Consider the following 23,315-nt stretch of genomic DNA (forward strand, 5'->3'; position numbering starts at 1 on the left):
GGCGGGTATTGACGGAACTTCCAGCAAAAAAAAAAAAAAAAAAAATGGAAAATGGAGGGAAAAATATCAGTGCAGCAAAGGCTGTTGAAAGTAGCCGGGTACGTGTACAATACTTCAATTATATCTCCTCCAGACAGATAGAGAGTATTAAGAGCTACGATGAAGTTTCCCAGGAGACGTAAAATGCTTGCAGCACCAGGTATTTCCAGGAGGTCTCCCATCCAAGTACTGACGAGGCCCTGCCCCGTTTAGCTTCCGAGATCTGACGACATCGGGCGTGTTCAGGACGGTGTGGCCACAAGCCAAGAGGCCGGGTTGCATGATGTCTCTTAAAGGCTGGCGGGTATTGACAGAACTTCCAGCAAAAAATAAAAAATAAATAAATAGAAAAATGGAGGGAAAAATATCAGTGCAGGACAGGGTGTTGAAAGTAGCCGGGTACATGTACAATTCTTCAATTATATCTCCTCCAGACTGAATGAGAGTATTAAGAGCTATGCTGAAGTTACCCAGGAGATGTAAAAAGCTTTCAGCACCTGGTATTTCCAGGAGGTCACTCATCCAAGTACTGACGAGGCCCTGCCCAGTTTTTCTTCCGAGATCTGACGAGATCTTGCGTCTTCAGGACGGTGTGGCCGCAAGCCGAGATGCCTGGCTGCATGATGTCTCTTAAAGGTTGGCGGGTTTTGACGGAACTTCCAGCAAAAAAAAAATATAAAAAAAGAAAAAAGAAAAATGGATGGAAAAATATCAGTGCAGCAAAGGGTGTTGACAGTAGCTGGATACGTGTACAATACTTCAATTATATCTCCTCCAGACAGAGAGAGAGTATTAAGAGCTACGATAAAGTTACCCAGGAGACGCAAAAGCTTGCAGCACTAGGTATTTCCAGCAGGTCTCACATTCATGTACTGACCAGGTCCTGCCCCGTTTAGCTTCCGAGATCTGACGAGATCGGGCGCGTTTAGGATGGTGTGGCCGCAAGCCGAGATGCGTGGCTGCATGATGTCTCTTAAAGGCTGGCGGGTATTGACGGAACTGCCAGCAAAAAAAAAAAAGAAAAATAGAGGGAAATATACCAGTGCAGCAAAGGGTGTTGAAAGTAGCCGGGTACGTGTACAATTCTTCAATTATATCTCCTGGAGACAGAAAGAGAGTATTAAGAGCTACGATGAAGTTACCCAGGAGACGTAAAAAGCTTGCAGCACCTGGTATTTCTAGGAGGTCTCCCATCCAAGTACTGACCAGGCCCTGCCCCGTTTAGCTTCCGAGATCTGACGAGATCGGGCGCATTCAGGACGGTGTGGCCACAAGCCGAAAGGCCTGGCTGCATGATGTCTCTTAAAGGTTGGCGGGTATTGACGGAACTTCCAGCAAAAAGAAAAAAAAAAAAAATAGAAAAATGGAAGGAAAAATATCAGTGCAGGAAAGGGTGTTGAAAGTAGCCGGGTACGTGTACAATTCTTCAATTATATCTCCTGCAGACTGAAAGAGAGTATTAAGAGCTACGATAAAGTTACCCAGGAGACGTTAAAGCTTGCAGCACCTGGTATTTCCAGGAGGTCTCACATTCAAGTACTGACCAGGTCCTGCCCCGTTTAGCTTCCGAGATCTGACGATATCATGCGCATTCAGGACGGTGTGGCCGAAAGCCGAGAGGCCCAGCTGCATGATGTCTCTTTAAGGCTGGCGGGTATTGACGGAACTTCCAGCAAAAAAAAAAAGAAAAAAGAAAAATTGAGGGAAAAATATTAGTGCAGCAATGGGTTTTGAAAGTAGCCGGGTACGTGTACAATTCTTCAATAATATCTCCTACAGACTGAAAGAGAGTATTAAGAGCTATGATGAAGTTACCCAGGAGACGTAAAAAGCTTGCAGCACCTGGTATTTCTAGGAGGTCTCCCATCCAAGTACTGACCAGGCCCTGCCCCGTTAGCTTCCGAGATCTGACGAGATCGGGCGCGTTCAGGATGGTGTGGCCGCAAGCCGAGATGCCTGGCTGCATGACGTCTCTTAAAGGCTGGCGGGTATTGACGGAACTGCCAGCAAAAAAAAAAGAAAAATAGAGGGAAATATACCAGTGCAGCAAAGGGTGTTGAAAGTAGCCGGGTACGTGTACAATTCTTCAATTATATCTCCTGGAGACAGAAAGAGAGTATTAAGAGCTACGATGAAGTTACCCAGGAGACGTAAAAAGCTTGCAGCACCTGGTATTTCTAGGAGGTCTCCCATCCAAGTACTGACCAGGTCCTGCCCCGTTTAATTTCCGAGATCTGACGAGATCGGGCGCATTCAGGACGGTGTGGCCACAAGCCGAAAGGCCTGGCTGCATGATGTCTCTTAAAGATTGGCGGGTATTGACGGAACTTCCAGCAAAAAAAAAAAAGAAAAAAAGAAAAAAGAAAAATGGATGGAAAAATATCAGTGCAGCAAAGGGTGTTGACAGTAGCTGGATACGTGTACAATACTTCAATTATATCTCCTCCAGACAGAGAGAGAGTATTAAGAGCTACGATAAAGTTACCCAGGAGACGTAAAAGCTTGCAGAACTAGGTATTTCCAGGAGGTCTCCCATCCAAGTACTGACCAGGTCCTGCCCCGTTTAGCTTCCGAGATCTGACGAGATCGGGCGCGTTCAGGATGGTGTGGCCGCAAGCCAAGATGCCTGGCTGCATGATGTCTCTTAAAGGCTGGCGGGTATTGACGGAACTGCCAGCAAAAAAAAAAAAGAAAAATAGAGGGAAATATACCAGTGCAGCAAAGGGTGTTGAAAGTAGCCGGGTACGTGTACAATTCTTCAATTATATCTCCTGGAGACAGAAAGAGAGTATTAAGAGCTACGATGAAGTTACCCAGGAGACGTAAAAAGCTTGCAGCACCTGGTATTTCCAGGAGGTCACCCATCCAAGTACTGACCAGGCCCTGCCCCGTTAGCTTCCGAGATCTGATGAGATCGGGCGCGTTCAGGACGGTGTGGCCGCAAGCCAAGAGGCCTGGCTGCATGATGTCTCTTAAAGGTTGACGGGTATTGACGGAACTTCCAGCAAAAAAAAAAAAAAAAAAAATAGAAAAATGGAGGGAAAAATATCAGTGCAGGAAAGGGTGTTGAAAGTAGCCGGGTACGTGTACAATTCTTCAATTATATCTCCTGCAGACTGAAAGAGAGTATTAAGAGCTACGATAAAGTTACCCAGGAGACGTAAAAGCTTGCAGCACCTGGTATTTCCAGGAGGTCACTCATCCAAGTACTGACGAGGCCCTGCCCAGTTTTTCTTCCGAGATCTGACGAGATCTTGCGTCTTCAGGACGGTGTGGCCGCAAGCCGAGATGCCTGGCTGCATGATGTCTCTTAAAGGTTGGCGGGTTTTGACGGAACTTCCAGCAAAAATAAAATATAAAAAAAGAAAAAAGAAAAATGGATGGAAGAATATCAGTGCAGCAAAGGGTGTTGACAGTAGCTGGATACGTGTACAATACTTCAATTATATCTCCTCCAGACAGAGAGAGAGTATTAAGAGCTACGATAAAGTTACCCAGGAGACGCAAAAGCTTGCAGCACTAGGTATTTCCAGCAGGTCTCACATTCATGTACTGACCAGGTCCTGCCCCGTTTAGCTTCCGAGATCTGACGAGATCGGGCGCGTTTAGGATGGTGTGGCCGCAAGCCGAGATGCCTGGCTGCATGATGTCTCTTAAAGGCTGGCGGGTATTGACGGAACTGCCAGCAAAAAAAAAAAAAGAAAAATAGAGGGAAATATACCAGTGCAGCAAAGGGTGTTGAAAGTAGCCGGGTACGTGTACAATTCTTCAATTATATCTCCTGGAGACAGAAAGAGAGTATTAAGAGCTACGATGAAGTTACCCAGGAGACGTAAAAAGCTTGCAGCACCTGGTATTTCTAGGAGGTCTCCCATCCAAGTACTGACCAGGCCCTGCCCCGTTTAGCTTCCGAGATCTGACGAGATCGGGCGCATTCAGGACGGTGTGGCCACAAGCCGAAAGGCCTGGCTGCATGATGTCTCTTAAAGGTTGGCGGGTATTGACGGAACTTCCAGCAAAAAGAAAAAAAAAAAAAATAGAAAAATGGAAGGAAAAATATCAGTGCAGGAAAGGGTGTTGAAAGTAGCCGGGTACGTGTACAATTCTTCAATTATATCTCCTGCAGACTGAAAGAGAGTATTAAGAGCTACGATAAAGTTACCCAGGAGACGTAAAAGCTTGCAGCACCTGGTATTTCCAGGAGGTCTCACATTCAAGTACTGACCAGGTCCTGCCCCGTTTAGCTTCCGAGATCTGACGATATCATGCGCATTCAGGACGGTGTGGCCGAAAGCCGAGAGGCCCAGCTGCATGATGTCTCTTTAAGGCTGGCGGGTATTGACGGAACTTCCAGCAAAAAAAAAAAGAAAAAAGAAAAATTGAGGGAAAAATATCAGTGCAGCAATGGGTTTTGAAAGTAGCCGGGTACGTGTACAATTCTTCAATAATATCTCCTACAGACTGAAAGAGAGTATTAAGAGCTATGATGAAGTTACCCAGGAGACGTAAAAAGCTTGCAGCACCTGGTATTTCTAGGAGGTCTCCCATCCAAGTACTGACCAGGCCCTGCCCCGTTAGCTTCCGAGATCTGACGAGATCGGGCGCGTTCAGGATGGTGTGGCCGCAAGCCGAGATGCCTGGCTGCATGACGTCTCTTAAAGGCTGGCGGGTATTGACGGAACTGCCAGCAAAAAAAAAAGAAAAATAGAGGGAAATATACCAGTGCAGCAAAGGGTGTTGAAAGTAGCCGGGTACGTGTACAATTCTTCAATTATATCTCCTGGAGACAGAAAGAGAGTATTAAGAGCTACGATGAAGTTACCCAGGAGATGTAAAAAGCTTGCAGCACCTGGTATTCCTAGGAGGTCTCCCATCCAAGTACTGACCAGGTCCTGCCCCGTTTAGCTTCCGAGATCTGACGAGATCGGGCGCATTCAGGACGGTGTGGCCACAAGCCGAAAGGCCTGGCTGCATGATGTCTCTTAAAGATTGGCGGGTATTGACGGAACTTCCAGCAAAAAAAAAAAAGAAAAAAAGAAAAAAGAAAAATGGATGGAAAAATATCAGTGCAGCAAAGGGTGTTGACAGTAGCTGGATACGTGTACAAAAATACTTCAATTATATCTCCTCCAGACAGAGAGAGAGTATTAAGAGCTACGATAAAGTTACCCAGGAGACGTAAAAGCTTGCAGCACTAGGTATTTCCAGGAGGTCTCACTTTCATGTACTGACCAGGTCCTGCCGCGTTTAGCTTCCGAGATCTGACGAGATCGGGCGCGTTCAGGATGGTGTGGCCGCAAGCCGAGATGCCTGGCTGCATGATGTCTCTTAAAGGCTGGCGGGTATTGACGGAACTGCCAGCAAAAAAAAAAAGAAAAATAGAGGGAAATATACCAGTGCAGCAAAGGGTGTTGAAAGTAGCCGGGTACGTGTACGATTCTTCAATTATATCTCCTGGAGACAGAAAGAGAGTATTAAGAGCTACGATGAAGTTACCCAGGAGACGTAAAAAGCTTGCAGCACCTGGTATTTCTAGGAGGTCTCCCATCCAAGTACTGACCAGGCCCTGCCCCGTTTAGCTTCCGAGATCTGACGAGATCGGGCGCATTCAGGATGGTGTGGCCACAAGCCGAAAGGCCTGGCTGCATGATGTCTCTTAAAGGTTGGCGGGTATTGACGGAACTTCCAGCAAAAAAAAAAAAGAAAAAAAGAAAAAAGAAAAATGGATGGAAAAATATCAGTGCAGCAAAGGGTGTTGACAGTAGCTGGATATGTGTACAATACTTCAATTATATCTCCTCCAGACAGAGAGAGAGTATTAAGAGCTACGATAAAGTTACCCAGGAGACGTAAAAGCTTGCAGAACTAGGTATTTCCAGGAGGTCTCACTTTCATGTACTGACCAGGTCCTGCCCCGTTTAGCTTCCGAGATCTGACGAGATCGGGCGCGTTCAGGATGGTGTGGCCGCAAGCCGAGATGCCTGGCTGCATGATGTCTCTTAAAGGCTGGCGGGTATTGACGGAACTGCCAGCAAAAAAAAAAAAGAAAAATAGAGGGAAATATACCAGTGCAGCAAAGGGTGTTGAAAGTAGCCGGGTACGTGTACAATTCTTCAATTATATCTCCTGGAGACAGAAAGAGAGTATTAAGAGCTACGATGAAGTTACCCAGGAGACGTAAAAAGCTTGCAGCACCTGGTATTTCCAGGAGGTCACCCATCCAAGTACTGACCAGGCCCTGCCCCGTTAGCTTCCGAGATCTGATGAGATCGGGCGCGTTCAGGACGGTGTGGCCGCAAGCCAAGAGGCCTGGCTGCATGATGTCTCTTAAAGGTTGACGGGTATTGACGGAACTTCCAGCAAAAAAAAAAAAAAAAAAAAAAGAAAAATGGAGGGAAAAATATCAGTGCAGGAAAGGGTGTTGAAAGTAGCCGGGTACGTGTACAATTCTTCAATTATATCTCCTGCAGACTGAAAGAGAGTATTAAGAGCTACGATAAAGTTACCCAGGAGACGTAAAAGCTTGCAGCACCTGGTATTTCCAGGAGGTCTCACATTCAAGTACTGACCAGGTCCTGCCCCGTTAAGCTTCCGAGATCTGATGATATCATGCGCGTTCAGGACGGTGTGGCCGAAAGCCGAGAGGCCCGGCTGCATGATGTCTCTTTAAGGCTGGCGGGTATTGACGGAACTTCCAGCAAAAAAAAAAAGAAAAAAGAAAAATGGAGGGAAAAATATCAGTGCAGCAAAGGGTTTTGAAAGTTGCCGGGTACGTGTACAATTCTTCAATAATATCTCCTACAGACTGAAAGAGAGTATTAAGAGCTATGATGAAGTTACCCAGGAGACGTAAAAAGCTTGCAGCACCTGGTATTTCTAGGAGGTCTCCCATCCAAGTACTGACCAGGCCCTGCCCCGTTTAGCTTCCGAGATCTGATGAGATCGGGCGCGTTCAGGATGGTGTGGCCGCAAGCCAAGATGCCTGACTGCATGATGTCTCTTAAAGGTTGGCGGTTATTGACGGAACTTCCAGCAAAAAAAAAAAAAAAAAAAGAAAAATGGATGGAAAAATATCAGTGCAGCAAATGGTGTTGACAGTAGCTGGGTACGTGTACAATACTTCAATTATATCTCCTCCAGACAGATAGAGAGTATTAAGAGCTACGATAAAGTTACCCAGGAGACGTAAAAGCTTGCAGCACCAGGTATTTCCAGGAGGTCTCACATTCATGTACTGACCAGGTCCTGCCCCGTTTAGCTTCCGAGATCTGACGAGATCGGGCGAGTTCAGGATGGTGTGACCGCAAGCCAAGATGCCTGGCTGCATGATGTCTCTTAAAGGCTGGCGGGTATTGACGGAATTTCCAGCAAAAAAAAAAAAAAAAAATAGAAAAATGGAGGGAAAAATATCAGTGCAGGAAAGGGTGTTGAAAGTAGCCGGGTACGTGTACAATTCTTCAATTATATCTCCTGGAGACAGAAAGAGAGTATTAAGAGCTACGATGAAGTTACCCAGGAGACGTAAAAAGCTTACAGCACCTGGTATTTCTAGGAAGTCTCCCATCCAAGTACTGACCAGGCCCTGCCCCGTTAGCTTCCGAGATCTGACGAGATCGGGCGCATTCAGGACGGTGTGGCCACAAGCCAAGATGCCTGACTGCATGATGTCTCTTAAAGGTTGGCGGTTATTGACGGAACTTCCAGCAAAAAAAAAAAAAAAAAAAGAAAAATGGATGGAAAAATATCAGTGCAGCAAATGGTGTTGACAGTAGCTGGGTACGTGTACAATACTTCAATTATATCTCCTCCAGACAGATAGAGAGTATTAAGAGCTACGATAAAGTTACCCAGGAGACGTAAAAGCTTGCAGCACCAGGTATTTCCAGGAGGTCTCACATTCATGTACTGACCAGGTCCTGCCCCGTTTAGCTTCCGAGATCTGACGAGATCGGGCGAGTTCAGGATGGTGTGACCGCAAGCCAAGATGCCTGGCTGCATGATGTCTCTTAAAGGCTGGCGGGTATTGACGGAATTTCCAGCAAAAAAAAAAAAAAAAAATAGAAAAATGGAGGGAAAAATATCAGTGCAGGAAAGGGTGTTGAAAGTAGCCGGGTACGTGTACAATTCTTCAATTATATCTCCTGGAGACAGAAAGAGAGTATTAAGAGCTACGATGAAGTTACCCAGGAGACGTAAAAAGCTTACAGCACCTGGTATTTCTAGGAAGTCTCCCATCCAAGTACTGACCAGGCCCTGCCCCGTTAGCTTCCGAGATCTGACGAGATCGGGCGCATTCAGGACGGTGTGGCCACAAGCCGAAAGGCCTGGCTGCATGATGTCTCTTAAAGGTTGACGGGTATTGACGGAACTTCCAGCAAGAAAAAAATGGATAAAGAAAAATGGAGGGAAAAATATCAGTGCAGCAATGGGTGTTGAAAGTAGCCGGGTACGTGTACAATACTTCAATTATATCTCCTCCAGACAGAAAGAGAGTATTAAGAGCTACGATGAAATCACCTAAAGAATTATTAGGAACACCATACTAATACTGTGTTTGACCCCCTTTCGCCTTCAGAACTGCTTTAATTCTACGTGGCATTGATTCAACAACGTGCTGAAAGCATTCTTTAGAAATGTTGGCCCATATTGATAGGATAGCATCTTGCAGTTGATGGAGATTTGTGGGATGCACATCCAGGGCACGAAGCTCCCGTTCCACCACATCCCAAAGATGCTCTATTGGGTTGAGATCTGGTGACTGTGGGGGCCAGTTTAGTACAGTGAACTCATTGTCATGTTCAAGAAACCAATTTGAAATGATTCGACCTTTGTGACATGGTGCATTATCCTGCTGGAAGTAGCCATCAGAGGATGGGTACATGGTGGTCAAAAAGGGATGGACATGGTCAGAAACAATGCTCAGGTAGGCCGTAGCATTTAAACGATGCCCAATTGGCACTAAGGGGCCTAAAGTGTGCCAAGAAGACATCCCCCACACCATTACACCACCATCACCAGCCTGCACAGTGGTAACAAGACATGATGGATCCATGTTCTCATTCTGTTTACGCCAAATTCTGACTCTACCATCTGAATGTCTCACCTCTTTTTCCTATTTGTAGTGGAGATGAGTGGTACCCAGTGGGGTCTTCTGCTGTTGTAGCCCATCCGCCTCAAGGTTGTACGTGTTGTGGCATCACAAATGCTTTGCTGCATACCTCGGTTGTAGCGAGTGGTTATTTCAGTCAAAGTTGCTCTTCTATCAGCTTGAATCGAGTCGGCCCATTCTCCTCTGAGCTCTAGCATCAACAAGGCATTTTCGCCCACAGGACTGCCGCATACTGGATGTTTTTCCCTTTTCACACCATTCTTTGTAAACCCTAGAAATGGTTGTGCGTGAAAATCCCAGTAACTGAGCAGATTGTGAAATACTCAGACCGGCCCGTCTGGCACCAACAACCATGCCACGCTCAAAATTGCTTAAATCACCTTTCATTCCCATTCAGACATTCAGTTTGGAGTTCAGGAGATTGTCTTGACCAGGACCACACCCCTAAATGCATTGAAGCAACTGCCATGTGATTGGTTGATTAGATAATTGCATTAATGAGAAATTGAACAGGTGTTCCTAATAATCCTTTAGGTGAGTGTATATGTATGTATGTGTATGTATGTCCAATTGCTTTGACAATACAAATGAAATTAATTGAGAGAGAGAGAGAGAGAGGGAGGGAGGGAGGAATATGAGCTCCTAAAAAACATTTGTTTTTATACACAAGCGGATTTAATTTGTGATTTACAAATGAATATATAGCACTATAAACATACACAGAAGACATGGAATAGAAATTCAGAAGAAAAAGTATTCAAAAAATAATAATTTTAAGAGAAACACAAAAAGAAGAAAGCAGAGAGACAGTTCAGGAAGAAAAGTCAGAAAAGAAAAGCTGAAGACAAGAATTGGAGGTAAGAGACAAATAATTAAACAAAAAAATATGTATTAATAAAATAAATAAGCATTCTCAGTAGTTGACTCAGCCAATGAAAATGCAGAGCTCCGATTTGAATAGAGTGACAGTAGGAGAGAGCCCAACTGCCACTGAGACTGATACAAATCTATCGAACAGCAGTCTGACTGCAGAGCTGCCTTTTGAAATCCGATACCCTGAAGACATTCGCTCTGCACAGGCTAAGAAGGACTACAAACAAGCTGTGATGAGAGCATCTCCTGAGACCCTCATCCTAGACTACACCGGTAAAGGAGAAAACAGGGTCAAGAACAATCTACTGTTCTACACCGCCTTTCACAAAACCCTGTGCCAGACATACCCCAATAACAACAAGAGGGGCATTAGCAGAGGCAGGCAGATCTCAGTGCTGGTAGAGAAAGACACAGACAGTGTGATGCTCACTTTTAATGTATACCACAACGGGACCATCATGGTGCAGGGCAGCGAGAGCAGCCTGGACCAATTAGCTCTCGGCTTCCACACCTCAAAGCAGCAGACTGAGGTAGAGAAACAAGAGCCAGAGCCGGCCACCCTGCAGTCTGCCCCCAGCCACACGGAGCCAGACAGTGCCCCATCTCCCACAGACTGCCCCCCTGTCTCCCCAAAACTCTCCAGCAACATTAAAACACTAAAGGAATGCCTATCAGTGCTGGAGCTGGAGTTTGCGGAGTTCAGGGAGCAGACCTTGAGCACCCTGGCCCAGACCTCTTTGTGCGATCAGCTCCGGGATGAGATGCACAGACTAAAGATGCAGCACAAGGCTGAGATCCATGAGCTGAGAGCAGCAGTGAGAGACCTGGAGGAGCAGAGCCAAACCCTGAGGACGGAGCTGCGCAGAGCGAGGGAGGAGCTGACCAGGACACCCCAGCACAGCCAGCTAAGGAGCCTGCAGAGCCAGCTGGAGGAGCTAAGAGAGGAGCTACACATCACTGGAGCACAGAGACTGCACTGCACTGACCCCACAACACCTCCAACCCCTGACGCACCCACTGATCCACCCACACTCCCCACCACTCCTGACACACCCACTATCACCAGACCTGCCACTAATACACAACCCCCTGAAATGCCACTCCCCCAAAACACACCCGCTGCCCCCACCACTCCCGACGCAAACCCGGAGTGGCAGGTCAACGCAGAGGTGGTCATTCTGAGCGAATCCAATGGGAAGTTCCTGCTGAGAGGCGCCTCTTCCCTGGGCGAAAAGTGAAAAAGCTTTGGTGCTCCACAGCACAGAGAGCCCTGGAGCTGCTCTCCAAGAGGAGGCTTTGCCAAGTCAAACACATCCTCATCCACACCGGCACTAACGACCTGAGTGCCCGCAGGGGCGATGTGGCCTCAGCCCTGAGACAGGTAGCAACGAAAGCCACAGAGGAATTCCCAACTGCCAAAATTTCCATCTCCACACTGCTGCCCCGCACAGACGTGCCCCTGCACATCATCCAGGCCATCAACGCAGAAGTGTCCCGAAGATGTGCCCTCCTCCCCAACGTCCACCTGGCACACCACTGAGACATCCAGCCACATCACCTGTATGACCACGTCCACCTCAACAAGACGGGTGTGAGGATCATCTCAAAGGTCCTCAAGGACACAACCCTGGGCCGAAACCCCACACACCCCCACCTCGAGACCAGGAGCAAACCCCCCAGCCCCCGGCCACATCCCCAGCCACCGGCTCCACCCCAGCCCCAGCCCCTGAGACCCCGCGGCCCCATTCCCCACCCCCCCATCCCCAGAGGGCCCGTCCAGCACAGCAGAGCGGACAGCCGGGGACCAGCACAGCCACACAGCCACGCAGCAGCGGCTTCCAGAGCCTGGAGGCCCGATGCTGCCCAGCTGGCCCAGATAAGGCAACTCCTCAGTGTCATCTGTACCACACTGCTGAGTTAACTGAGCCTCAACACACATATATATGGTTGTGGAGATGGAGAGTAAGAAAAAATGTGATTTAATTATTCTGATATTTTGATGCAAAGATAAAATCTTTGAGTGATTATTATGTATATCCATATATAATTATTAATAGTAATATAATATCAGTTGTAGACCACAAATTAAACTTTCTTATGTAGAAGAGACAAGTATAATAAAATATATTAACATGTCCTTTAAAATAAGCAGTTGGAATATGCAGGGTTTACGCTCCTCAACTTTTGGAATGAAGAGCACAGGCCCTGAACTGATCAACACTGTAAATAGTTCAGATGTTTTCATTCTTGTAGAGACTTGGTGCTGTGCAGATATGTCTATACACTGGATGGATACAATGGATACAGGGAGCTGATTGTGCCCTCCTATAAAAAACCCAAAGTCAGGTGTGGCAGGGCCTCGTGGGGGATTATCGTGTGGTACAGGGAGGAGCTCCGAGCAGCCCTATGCCCAGTACAGAGAGGAGACACACACCTGTGGATGAAAATCAGAAAAGACACCCTACAAAATAACACAGATATATACCTATGTGCAATTTATATGCCACCCGCAGACTCCCCCTACTATAATGAGGAAGGCTTTCATGAGCTTCAAAACGAAATCTGCCACTTCCAGACCCTGGGCTCTGTACTGCTGTGTGGCGATCTCAATGCCAGGACTGGCAGAGAGATGGACTACATCAATACAGAGGGGAACACACACCTGTTCGGAGACTCCCCGCTGTGCCACACACACACCTCCACACTGACACAGCCACGACAGCGTGGTAAACAAGAGCAGGAAGCAGGTAGTGCGCCTATGTAAAAGCCTGGGTCTATATATCATCAATGGCAGGACCAGGGGGTACTCTCTGGGGAGATTCACATACTGCTCGGCTCTGGGCAGCAGTGTGGTGGACTACGCCATAACTGACCTGGACCCACAAGCCAACAATGCGTTTATAGTCAGACAACAATCTCCACTATCAGACCACAGCCAAATAACACTTTACCTAAAAAGATCAGCGCAGCCACAAGTCAGAGCCAAACTTCCCACAAAACTGGTCTCCCTGCCACCCAGTTAGAGATGGTCAGAGCCCAGCACAGAGAACTACACAAGAGCCCTGAATAGTGATGAGATTGAAAACATGTTAGACAGATATCAATCCTCACACTATCAAATAAACCAAAACGGAATAAACTCAGCCACCAAAACACTGAATGAAATATTTGAGAGACTGGCTTTAAAATCAAACATTAAAACAATTAAAAACCAAAATATGAAATCGTCTAAAAGAAAAAAAGAACAGTGGTGTGACCAGGAGTGTGAAACTTCTAGGAAACACCTGAGACATCTCTCCAACACTAAACACAGAGAGCCCGACAACCAGGAGGCTCGCCTCAGCTACTGCCAGGCCCTGCGGCACTACAAGCAACTCCTCAGTAAGAAAAAAGACCACTATATGGGCAGAATAAATACCCCAAAAACAAAAAATGAAATACCAATTCAAAATGGAGAAATCTGGAAAACACACTTTGAAAAATTTTACCAAAATGTTGAAAACAATCCAAAGCCAGAACAGGTTAAAATATTAAAAAACCTAAATAAATTGGAAGAAATCATTAAGAATAACCAAAATCCCTTAGATAACCCATTTACAATACAGGAACTAAAACATCAACTCAAAATCCTCAAACCCAGGAAAGCCAGCGGCCCCGACAGCATCAGCCCTGAGATGCTGAAGCACAGCAGCCCGCAGCTGCAGGAGGCTCTGCTCAAACTCTTTAACCTGGTGCTGAGAGCCGGGTGTTTCCCTGAGGTCGGGAATCAAGGATTGATCACCCCGATTTTTAAAAGTGGAGACAAATTAGACCCCAATAACTACTGGGGCAGCTGTGTGAGAAGTAACCTGGGGAAGGTGTTCTGCAGTATCATCAACGCCCAGATACTGGCCTTCCTTACCAAGCACAGTGTCCTGAATAAGAGTCAGATTGGCTTCCTACCAAAACACAGCACAACCGATCATATTTACACTCTACACACCCTCATAAATAAATATACCCAAAACAATAAAGGAAAAATATTTGCCTGTTTTGTAGACTTTAGAAAGGCATTTGACTCAATCTGGCACAAGGGATTATTTTATAAACTTCTACAGAGTGGTGTAGGGGGTAAAGTTTATGACATCATTAAATCAATGTATTCTGAAAACAAATGCGGAGTTCAAATTGGCAACTCAAGAACAGAGTTCTTCACTCAGGGGCGGGGAGTGAGACAGGGCTGCAGTCTGAGTCCAACACTGTTCAACATCTACATCATCGAGTTGGCCACAGTGTTGGAGCAGTCTGACGCCCGCAGCCTAACTCTCCATGACACAGAGATCAAGTTCCTGCTCTATGCAGACGACCTGGTGCTGCTGTCGCCCACAGAGCAGGGGCTTCAGCAGAACCTGGCGCTGCTAGAGCAGTACTGTCAGAAATGGGCCCTGGCAGTCAATCTGGACAAGACCAGAGTTATGGTTTTCCAGAAAAAAGCCCCATCTCAGGGAAACAGGTACCGCTTCACTCTGGGCAGCACTGGATTAGAGCACTGCACCAGATACAACTACCTTGGCCTGACCATCAGTGCGTCAGGGAGCTTCAGCCTGGCTATAAACGCATTAAAAGACAAGGCACGCCGGGCATTTTATGCCATAAAGACACAATTTGGGAAAACAACAATACCAATAACTATTTGGATTAAAATATTAAACTCCATCATCCAACCAATCCTGCTATATGGGAGCGAAGTGTGGGGTCCCCTCATGAACCTCAATAACAACAATTGGGACAAAAGCCCCATGGAAATATTCCACCTAGAATTTAATAAAAACATCTTACACGTACACAGTAACGCCCCCACGGCTCTGAGGCTCACAGAGCCCGAACACACAATGACCAAAACAACAACAATTGGGAAAATTGACATGTACCTGAAAAGCAAATACACAAAAGATTAGAGACACGAATTAGAATTACAAAACAAATTGGAATGCTACCGGGCCCTGAATAGAAACATTACATTGGCTGAATACTTAAAAATCCAAAATATAAAAGAGAGACAAAATCTAACTAAATACAGGCTCAGTGACCACAGCCTCGCCATTGAAAAAGGCCGCTACAGAAAATTCTGGGTTGCCAGAGAAGAGCGGCTGTGCAGCTAGTGTGACCTAGGGGAGGTCGAAACACAGGCGCATTTCCTGCTGTCCTGCCCTAAATACACAAAAATCAGGGAGACATACTTTAAAATATTAAAAATGCATATCCCTGAGTTCAGCATGATCCCCGATTGCTGCAAACTCCCCGTCCTGCTGGGAGAGGAGGAGCGCACTGCCTTCTTAGCAGCGCAATATGTATCCACCTGCCACAGCCTGCGAGACAGTGTGTAGACACCAGCCTGTGGCACTCCATTTGCAAAACAAAATAAAAACAGTGATTTTTCTGATGTCATGACACAAATTTTGATACAAACAACAAATATGGTTTATATCCTACTTAATTTTATTTCAATGTGTACTATATTTGTTCCACTGAATCTTGTATTGCAATGTTTTGTCTTGATTGATAGAACATTTGTATCTGCTTTGGCAATATTGTGATAGATCATGCCAATAAAGCACCTTTGAATTGAATTGAAATGAATTGACAGACAGACAGACACACGCACACACACACACACACACACACACACACACACAGAGCCAGCCAGCCAGCCAGCCAGCCAGCTCAGCGATGACATCACAAGCCTCTCTCAGCTGACTGCTTTGACATCACAGAGCACGTACATTCCGTTGCTTGCCGTCTGTCAACCACTCAGTCACTGCCAGCCAGACTGGCTGGCTGGCTGGATGGGGGGGCTGCTTGCTGCTGCTGTGTACCTTAGCAAGCTTATTTGCTTGACCGGCCTTCCTACTCCTCTGCCCACATGCCCACCTATGCCCGATCTGCTGTTCACCTGGATCACAGCTCCGCCCCAACAAGGCAGAGCCCCCCAAGAATGGTACAAACTCACCCACGTTCCCCTCCACAGAAAGCTTTAGCCCAAAATAAGGGACACATTCTGCCCAATTTGTCAGCGCCAACCACAGCCTGAGGGACACAGTGACACACGAGCACCGGCTGTAAATATAATGTAAATACTCGTTTGTAATGCATGTCATTGTATTTCAAAAAAGGAATCTGGAAATGGTATACCTATTTTCTTTATTTGTATGTATTAAAGATCACATTTTATTACATTTTCTTTTTCTGTACTTCATTACATCTTATTGTGATTCATAATTCTATTATTTATTTTCCGTGTATATGTATGTATGTATGTATTGTGACAAACCAAGGGGCAGGGTCATACATGGCAGATATGTCAGGCCAGGTCTGCTGCAAGGTGTGTACTCTAGGGTAGAATACCGACCCTAGGCAACTACACTCCCCAGAAACCCTCAGGCAGCCATTCTAGCACCTAATGTGGTCACTTGGTGTTACTTCCTCAATTATTCACCAGGTATATAAGGCGGGCCTGAGAGAGAGAGAAGTGAGAGACAATAGGGTGAGTTATCTGGAAAACAGAGGTAGCTCATAAGGAGAAAGCCAAGACTTATTTATTCCAGACTTTGTTTAAAATAGAATGATTATGTAAGATTAGTTACAACTCCAGTGTGAGTTAGGTTTTGTTTTCAGATTTGTTTTGTTTGAAGTAAACATACAGGCACAGCCCTGTATTTGCAACCTCCTCCCTGGGTCATGACTGGTTTTTACTCCTAAGAAGATCACAGAGAAGACCCGCACATGTGTACAGCCAAGGCGTTTTGTCACATTTGGTGTAGAATGCGGGCAGCACCTCATGAAACCCAGACTGGCTGAGTGAATTTTTTTATCCAAAAAAAAAAAACTACAGGCTGTAATAGCCCAACAGGAAGCGACCAGGGTGCAGCAGGTGGCTCACCAGGATGCTATGCGGATGCATCAGGAAGCACTGCAGGTCCAGCATGATACAAATAAAATGTTTAGAGAAGAGCAGGAAAAGGTGACTAAAGAGCTGAAAGAGAGTGTTGAAGCACTTGCAACCAGGATTGGGCCACAGGGGGCTGCAACCCATTCCACTCCCCGCACCAATCACTTTCTGCAGAAAATGACAAAACAGGACGATGTTGAGGCCTTCCTTATGACCTTTGAGAGGACAGCAGAGAGAGGGATGGCCAAAAGATTCCTGGGCAGGGCTTGTGGCACCTTATCTGGCAGGGGATGCACAGAAAGCGTACTTTGATCTGGAGCTGAAGGACGCCCAGGACTATGATAAATTGAAAGCGGAGATAATGACCCGATTGGGCGTGACCACCGCAGTGAGGGCACATCGGTTTCAGCAGTGGGCCTACCAACCAGGACAACCAATCCGAACGCAGATGTTTGATCTGATCCATCTGGCCAGGAAATGGCTACAGCCAGAGGTCCATTCATCAGCCGAGGTGGTGGAGGCCATAGTCCTTGACAACTACCAACGCTGTTTGCCCAAGGACGTTCGACGCTGGGTTGGCCAGAATGAGGTGCTGTCCGCTGACACCTTGGTGGCCATTGTAGAGCGGTTCTATACAGCCGGAGCAGCAGAGCATGTACCGGAGGTTAAAAACTCGTTCCCCAGGCCATGACGAACCAGCGGACCGGGTAAGATGGTTCCAAAGTACTCTGGGAAACATGACGCGCTGGATTGGAAGAAAAGAGCAAGACTGGGGGGGGCAAAGGTGGGGCCTAAAGCCGAGACTAAGGGTTATAGGGGGTCACCATCACAACCAATTGTCTGCTACAATTGTGACAAAGTAGGACATATTGCGGCCCACTGCCCAGGTAGAGAGGAACCAATGCAATGTAATGTGTGTGATATGGGGAAAGAGAAACCGGTATTTTATGCCTGCCCTGTTGGGACGGATGTTTTCATAGGCGGAGTACCTAATCCAAAACACATGTGTTCAGTGATAGTCGATGAGAAAGAAGTGGCTGCTCTACTCGACTCTGGCAGTATGGTTACACTGGTCACAGAAAAATTAGTAGCGACCAACAAGCTGGATAGACATCAGGAGCTCAGTATCACATGCACACATGGTGACACACGCCCCTATCCCACAGCCCTTGTAAACATACAGACAGAGGCCGGGAAACTAGATTACGAAGTCGGTGTGGTACCCAACATGCCATATGATGTGATACTGGGACGATATTTTCCTAATTTTGGAAAACTAGATAGAAAACATAGTAAATTGGAAATGCACACTGAAAACTGTAAGCCAGAAGTTGCCTCGATCCCACAACTAGAGCTAAAAGTAGACCTGGTTCCAGTTGAGTCGACAGTGAAGGTTTTGGTTGGGGAAAATTAAACTGAAAACATAGGGGTGGAATGTAGTGACGTAGATGACCCTATGGAGGGTGAGGAACCCAGCACTAGCAGGGTGGGTGAGAATCCATTCATAGAGACCCCTGAAGCTGACAATGTAGAAGTGTCAGTGTTAGAGGGACTCCCCACTGATTTTGGCAGCGCACAGGTGCGAGATCTCACTCTACACTATGCTAAAGAAAATGTGAAGGTAGTAAATGGGACCCCTATGACTACTGCAGACCCGCCAACAGCTTATCCTTATTTTATGGTAAAAAATGACCTATTGTACCGTGTAAATAAGATAGGGGTGGACATTGTGGAGCAATTGCTAGTTCCCACCCCATTCAGACGAACAGTTCTCAATCTGGCACATGGGCATATCCTGGGGGGACATCTGGGGATGGACAAAACCAAGGATAGACTCCTGAGGAGGTTTTACTGGCCAGGCGTACATGCAGACGTGACAGAACATTGTAGCTCATGTCCTGAATGTCAACTACATGCTCCTAAACCAGCCTTCAGAAGCCCACTGGTCCCTTTGCCCATCATAGAGACCCCCTTTGCTAGGATAGCTATGGATGTGGTGGGACCTCTCCCAAAATCAGCCAGAGGGCATCAGTATATACTGGTTATTTTGGATTATGCCACCAGGTACCCAGAAGCCATTCCACTGCGGACCATGGCTTCAAAAGGTATTGCAAAAGAGCTAATGTTGATGTGTAGTAGGGTGGGGATACCGAGGGAGATATTAACAGATCAGGGCACACCCTTTATGTCTAAGGTTATGACCGATCTGTGTAAATTGTTGCAGGTTAAGCAGTTGAGAACATCAGTCTACCACCCACAAACAGATGGGTTGGTTGAGAGATTTAATAGGACCTTGAAGTCCATGCTAAGAAAGGTAATCGATAAGGATGGGAAAAATTGGGAATTCATGCTGCCCTACTTGATGTCTGCCATTAGGGAAGTCCCACAGGCTTCCCTGGGCTTTTCGCCTTTTGAACTGTTAAATGGGAGGCACCCCAGGGGGATATTAGACATAGCCCGTGAAACGTGGGAACACGAGTCCACTCCTTTCCGGAGTGTAGTCGAGCACATCAATGCTATGCAAGAGAGAATAGCCACAGTCACTCCCATTGTGAGAGAGCACCTAAGGCAGGCACAGGAACACCAACAATTCGCCTATAATCGTCAGGCTACACTGAGGGTGTTCCAGCCTGGTGATAGGGTGTTGGTGTTGGTTCCCACTGTAGAATGTAAATTTCTGGCTACGTGGATGGGACCTTATGAGATTATAGAGCGAATACGGGAAGTGAACTATAAGGTTCAGCAACCCGGCCGCCGACCCCCAGAACAAATATATCATGTCAACTTAATAAAAGCCTGGAAGGACAGGGAAGTGTTGATGTTGACTTACCCCCCTCAGCCACTAGGGACACCGAAGGTGAATATTGCAGCTGCCTTGTCACCTGACCAGTTGAAGGAGGTGAACGACTTGATAATACGTAATAGGGAAGTTTTCTCCGGCATACCGGGGCGTACCCATTTAGTCTCTCACAACATTGTGTCTCTCCCAGGAAAGAAGGTAAATATGAGGCCTTACAGGGTACCAGAAGCTCGCAGGAACACTATTAGAAATGAGGTTAAGGAAATGCTGGAGGCAGGGGTTATTGAAGAATCCCACAGTGAGTGGTCCAGCCCTATAGTCATGGTTTCCAAACCTGATGGCTCCTGGAGATTCTGTAATGATTTTAGAAAGGTTAATGAAATTTCAAAGTTTGATGCATACCCAATGCCCCGAGTAGATGAATTGTTAGAGAATATTGGGAATGCTTGCTATATTTCAACTATTGACTTAGCCAAGGGCTACTGGCAGATTCCCTTGACCCCGGGTGCCAAAGAAAAAACAGCCTTTGCAACCCCAGATGGTCTGTTTCACTACACAGTGATGCCCTTTGGCCTGCATGGTGCTCCTGCCACCTTTCAAAGGTTGATGGACCACATACTTAGACCACACAGGACGTATGCGGCAGCATATTTAGATGATGTGGTCATTCACAGTCCAGATTGGGAATCACATTTGTCTCAGCTCCAAGCGGTATTGGATTCAATACATGCAGCAGGCCTGATGGCTAATCCAACCAAATGCAATTTGGGGTTGGAAGAGGCCAAATACTTGGGCTATACAGTAGGGAGGGGTATGGTGAAACCCCAAATATCCAAGGTTGAAGCCATAAACTCTTGGCCTAGGCCTGTCAATAAAAAGCAGGTTAGGGCATTTTTAGGGTTAACTGGGTATTACCGGAGGTTTATTCCCAACTATGCTACCTTAGCGGCCCCTCTGACTGATATGACTAAGGCTACAGAACCCAATATGGTTAGATGGGGTGATACAGCAAACCGGGCTTTCCGGAGCCTACAGGAGGCGCTCTGCCGCAACCCCGTTTTAATGGTACCTGACTTTCAGAAAGAATTTATAGTCCAGACGGACGCCTCTGAGGTGGGGATCGGAGTGGTTTTGTCCCAAAGAATGGGTGATCACGAACACCCGGTGTTGTTCCTTAGCAGAAAGTTGGAATCCAATGAAATAAATTATTTGGTAGTTGAAGAAGAATGTTTGGCAGTGAAGTGGGCTTTGGACAGTCTTCGATACTATTTGTTGGGCAGGCACTTCACCCTGATCACTGACCATGCCCCCCTCACTTGGATGCATCGTTCGAAAGACAGGAATGCCCGTGTGATGAGGTGGTTTTTGAGTCTCCAACATTTTCATTTCACCCTGCAGCACAGGCCAGGGAAGGCCATGGGGAATGTTGATGGGCTGTCCCGGGTGCATGCTTTTTTGCGGCTGTCGCTCGACCTATGGGGTCGCAGCTGGGGGGGAGGATGTGGGACAAACCAAGGGGCAGGGTCATACATGGCAGACATGTCAGGCCAGGTCTGCTGCAAGGTCTGCACTCTAGGGAAGAAAACCGACCCTAGACAACTACACTCCCCAGAAACCCTCAGGCAGCCTAATGTGGTCACTTGGTGCTACTTCCTCAATTATTCACCAAGTATATAAGGCGGAAAGATAGAGTCAAGCTAGAAGGTCAGGCCAGAAGCTAGTTTGATTTCTGTTTGTTATTTACGATGAGAACCTTGGAAACAATGTCAAACGGTATGACCTACGTGCCTGTTCCCTAAAACCATGTGTAGACCTATGGACTCTGTTCTATAATGATATATGTTCTGCTTAGTTAGCCTTTAAGATAACATAGTAATGACTTTCTAGCATGTATGCATGTATGTATGTCCAATTGCTTTGACAATACAAATGAATTGAATTGAGAGGGAGAGAGAGAGAGAGAGAGAGAGAGAGAGAGAGAGACAGACAGACTGAAAAACAGACAAACAGACACACACACACACACACAGACATACACACACACACACAGAGCCAGCCAGCCAGCCAGCTCAGCGATGACATCACGAGCCTCTCTCAGCTGACTGCTATGACATCACAGAGCACGTACATTCCGTTGCTTGCCGTCTGACAACCACTCAGTCACTGCCAGCCAGACTGGCTGGCTGGCTGGATGTGGGGGATGCTTGCTGCTGCTGCGTACCTTAGCAAGCTTATTTGCTTGACCGGCCTTCCAACTCCTCTGCCCACATGCCCACCTATGCCCGATCTGCTGTTCACCTGGTCACAGCTCCGCCCCAACAAGGCAGATTCTCCCAAAAATGGTACAAACGGATCCACGTTCCCCTCCACGGAAAGCTTTAGCCCAAAATAAGGGACAAATTCTGTAACAACATAATGGATGCCCACCCAACCTGTGACAAAACTGATAAAAAAGAAAAACGCTCAGTCCTCCTGGTGGAGGGACACACAGCCACCCTGGCTGCCCAATATGTCAGCGCCTACCACAGCCTGAGGGACACAGTGACACAGGAGCACCGGCTGTAAATATAATGTAAATACTTGTTTGTTATGCATGTCATTGTATTTCAAAAAAGGAATCTGGAAATAGTAAACCTATTTTCTTTATTTGTATGTATTAAAGATCACATTTTTTTACATTTTCATTTTCTGTACTTCATTACATCTTATTGTGATTCATAATTCTATTATTTATTTTCCGTGTAGATGTATGTATGTATGTATGTATGTATGTATGTATGTATATGTATGTATGTCCAATTGCTTTGACAATACAAATGAATTGAATTGAGAGGGAGAGAGAGAAAGAGAGAGAGAGAGAGAGAGAGAGAGAGAGAGAGAGAGAGGAATATGAGCTCCTAAAAAACATTTGTTTTTATACATAAGCGGATTTAATTTGTCATTTACAAATGAATATATAGCACTATAAACATACACAGAAGACATGGAATAGAAATTCAGAAGAAAAAGTATTCAAAAAATAATAATTTTAAGAGAAACACAAAAAGAAGAAAGCAGAGAGACAGTTCAGGAAGAAAAGTCAGAAAAGAAAAGCTGAAGACAAGAATTGGAGGTAAGACCTTTCACCTATAGAGACAAATAATTAAACAAAAAAAAATGTATTAATAAAATAAATAAGCATTCTCAGTAGTTGACTCAGCCAATGAAAATGCAGAGCTCCAATTTGAATAGAGTGACAGTAGGAGAGAGCCCAACTGCCACTGAGACTGATACAAATCTATCGAACAGCAGTCTGACTGCAGAGCTGCCTTTTGAAATCCGATACCCTGAAGACATTCGCTCTGCACAGGCTATAAGGACTACAAACAAGCTGTGATGAGAGCATCTCCTGAGACCCTCATCCTAGACTACACCGGTAAAGGAGAAAACAGGGTCAAGAACAATCTACTGTTCTACACTCAGTACCCCACCGCCTTTCACAAAACCCTGTGCCAGACATACCCCAATAACAACAAGAGGGGCATTAGCAGAGGCAGGCAGATCTCAGTGCTGGTAGAGAAAGACAC

The 23,315-nt window shown here is 46.2% G+C and overlaps 7 non-coding genes and 16 pseudogenes across 7 annotated transcripts; all 23 read right to left on the reverse strand.

Annotated features, from left to right (window-relative positions):
* Positions 1-184: 184 nt before the first annotated feature.
* Positions 185-303, reverse strand: LOC136769603 (uncharacterized; annotated as a pseudogene).
* A 564-nt stretch (positions 304-867) lies between these two features.
* Positions 868-986, reverse strand: LOC136768960 (uncharacterized; annotated as a pseudogene).
* Positions 987-1,196: 210 nt separating this feature from the next.
* LOC136769640 (5S ribosomal RNA) lies at positions 1,197-1,315 on the reverse strand. Its single transcript, XR_010822289.1, has one exon. It is a non-coding gene; the product is annotated as a 5S ribosomal RNA (ribosomal RNA).
* A 219-nt stretch (positions 1,316-1,534) lies between these two features.
* LOC136769046 (uncharacterized) lies at positions 1,535-1,653 on the reverse strand (annotated as a pseudogene).
* A 216-nt stretch (positions 1,654-1,869) lies between these two features.
* LOC136769302 (uncharacterized) lies at positions 1,870-1,987 on the reverse strand (annotated as a pseudogene).
* A 208-nt stretch (positions 1,988-2,195) lies between these two features.
* On the reverse strand, positions 2,196-2,314 carry LOC136769344 (uncharacterized; annotated as a pseudogene).
* Positions 2,315-2,538: 224 nt separating this feature from the next.
* Positions 2,539-2,657, reverse strand: LOC136769415 (uncharacterized; annotated as a pseudogene).
* Positions 2,658-2,867: 210 nt separating this feature from the next.
* LOC136769116 (5S ribosomal RNA) lies at positions 2,868-2,985 on the reverse strand. The gene has a single exon (XR_010822096.1). It is a non-coding gene; the product is annotated as a 5S ribosomal RNA (ribosomal RNA).
* A 219-nt stretch (positions 2,986-3,204) lies between these two features.
* On the reverse strand, positions 3,205-3,323 carry LOC136768990 (uncharacterized; annotated as a pseudogene).
* Positions 3,324-3,547: 224 nt separating this feature from the next.
* On the reverse strand, positions 3,548-3,666 carry LOC136768961 (uncharacterized; annotated as a pseudogene).
* A 211-nt stretch (positions 3,667-3,877) lies between these two features.
* LOC136769651 (5S ribosomal RNA) lies at positions 3,878-3,996 on the reverse strand. Its single transcript, XR_010822290.1, has one exon. It is a non-coding gene; the product is annotated as a 5S ribosomal RNA (ribosomal RNA).
* Positions 3,997-4,215: 219 nt separating this feature from the next.
* On the reverse strand, positions 4,216-4,334 carry LOC136769047 (uncharacterized; annotated as a pseudogene).
* Positions 4,335-4,550: 216 nt separating this feature from the next.
* On the reverse strand, positions 4,551-4,668 carry LOC136769303 (uncharacterized; annotated as a pseudogene).
* A 208-nt stretch (positions 4,669-4,876) lies between these two features.
* On the reverse strand, positions 4,877-4,995 carry LOC136769280 (5S ribosomal RNA). The gene has a single exon (XR_010822236.1). It is a non-coding gene; the product is annotated as a 5S ribosomal RNA (ribosomal RNA).
* A 227-nt stretch (positions 4,996-5,222) lies between these two features.
* Positions 5,223-5,341, reverse strand: LOC136768972 (uncharacterized; annotated as a pseudogene).
* Positions 5,342-5,550: 209 nt separating this feature from the next.
* On the reverse strand, positions 5,551-5,669 carry LOC136769500 (5S ribosomal RNA). The gene has a single exon (XR_010822275.1). It is a non-coding gene; the product is annotated as a 5S ribosomal RNA (ribosomal RNA).
* Positions 5,670-5,893: 224 nt separating this feature from the next.
* On the reverse strand, positions 5,894-6,012 carry LOC136768983 (uncharacterized; annotated as a pseudogene).
* A 210-nt stretch (positions 6,013-6,222) lies between these two features.
* Positions 6,223-6,340, reverse strand: LOC136769129 (5S ribosomal RNA). The gene has a single exon (XR_010822108.1). It is a non-coding gene; the product is annotated as a 5S ribosomal RNA (ribosomal RNA).
* A 554-nt stretch (positions 6,341-6,894) lies between these two features.
* On the reverse strand, positions 6,895-7,013 carry LOC136769122 (5S ribosomal RNA). Its single transcript, XR_010822102.1, has one exon. It is a non-coding gene; the product is annotated as a 5S ribosomal RNA (ribosomal RNA).
* Positions 7,014-7,229: 216 nt separating this feature from the next.
* LOC136769609 (uncharacterized) lies at positions 7,230-7,348 on the reverse strand (annotated as a pseudogene).
* A 218-nt stretch (positions 7,349-7,566) lies between these two features.
* On the reverse strand, positions 7,567-7,684 carry LOC136769585 (uncharacterized; annotated as a pseudogene).
* Positions 7,685-7,900: 216 nt separating this feature from the next.
* Positions 7,901-8,019, reverse strand: LOC136769610 (uncharacterized; annotated as a pseudogene).
* A 218-nt stretch (positions 8,020-8,237) lies between these two features.
* On the reverse strand, positions 8,238-8,355 carry LOC136769586 (uncharacterized; annotated as a pseudogene).
* Between the last annotated feature and the right edge of the window lie 14,960 nt (positions 8,356-23,315).

This window comes from Amia ocellicauda, chromosome 14 (assembly GCF_036373705.1).
Source record: "Amia ocellicauda isolate fAmiCal2 chromosome 14, fAmiCal2.hap1, whole genome shotgun sequence".
NCBI classification, from domain to species: Eukaryota; Metazoa; Chordata; class Actinopteri; order Amiiformes; family Amiidae; genus Amia; species Amia ocellicauda.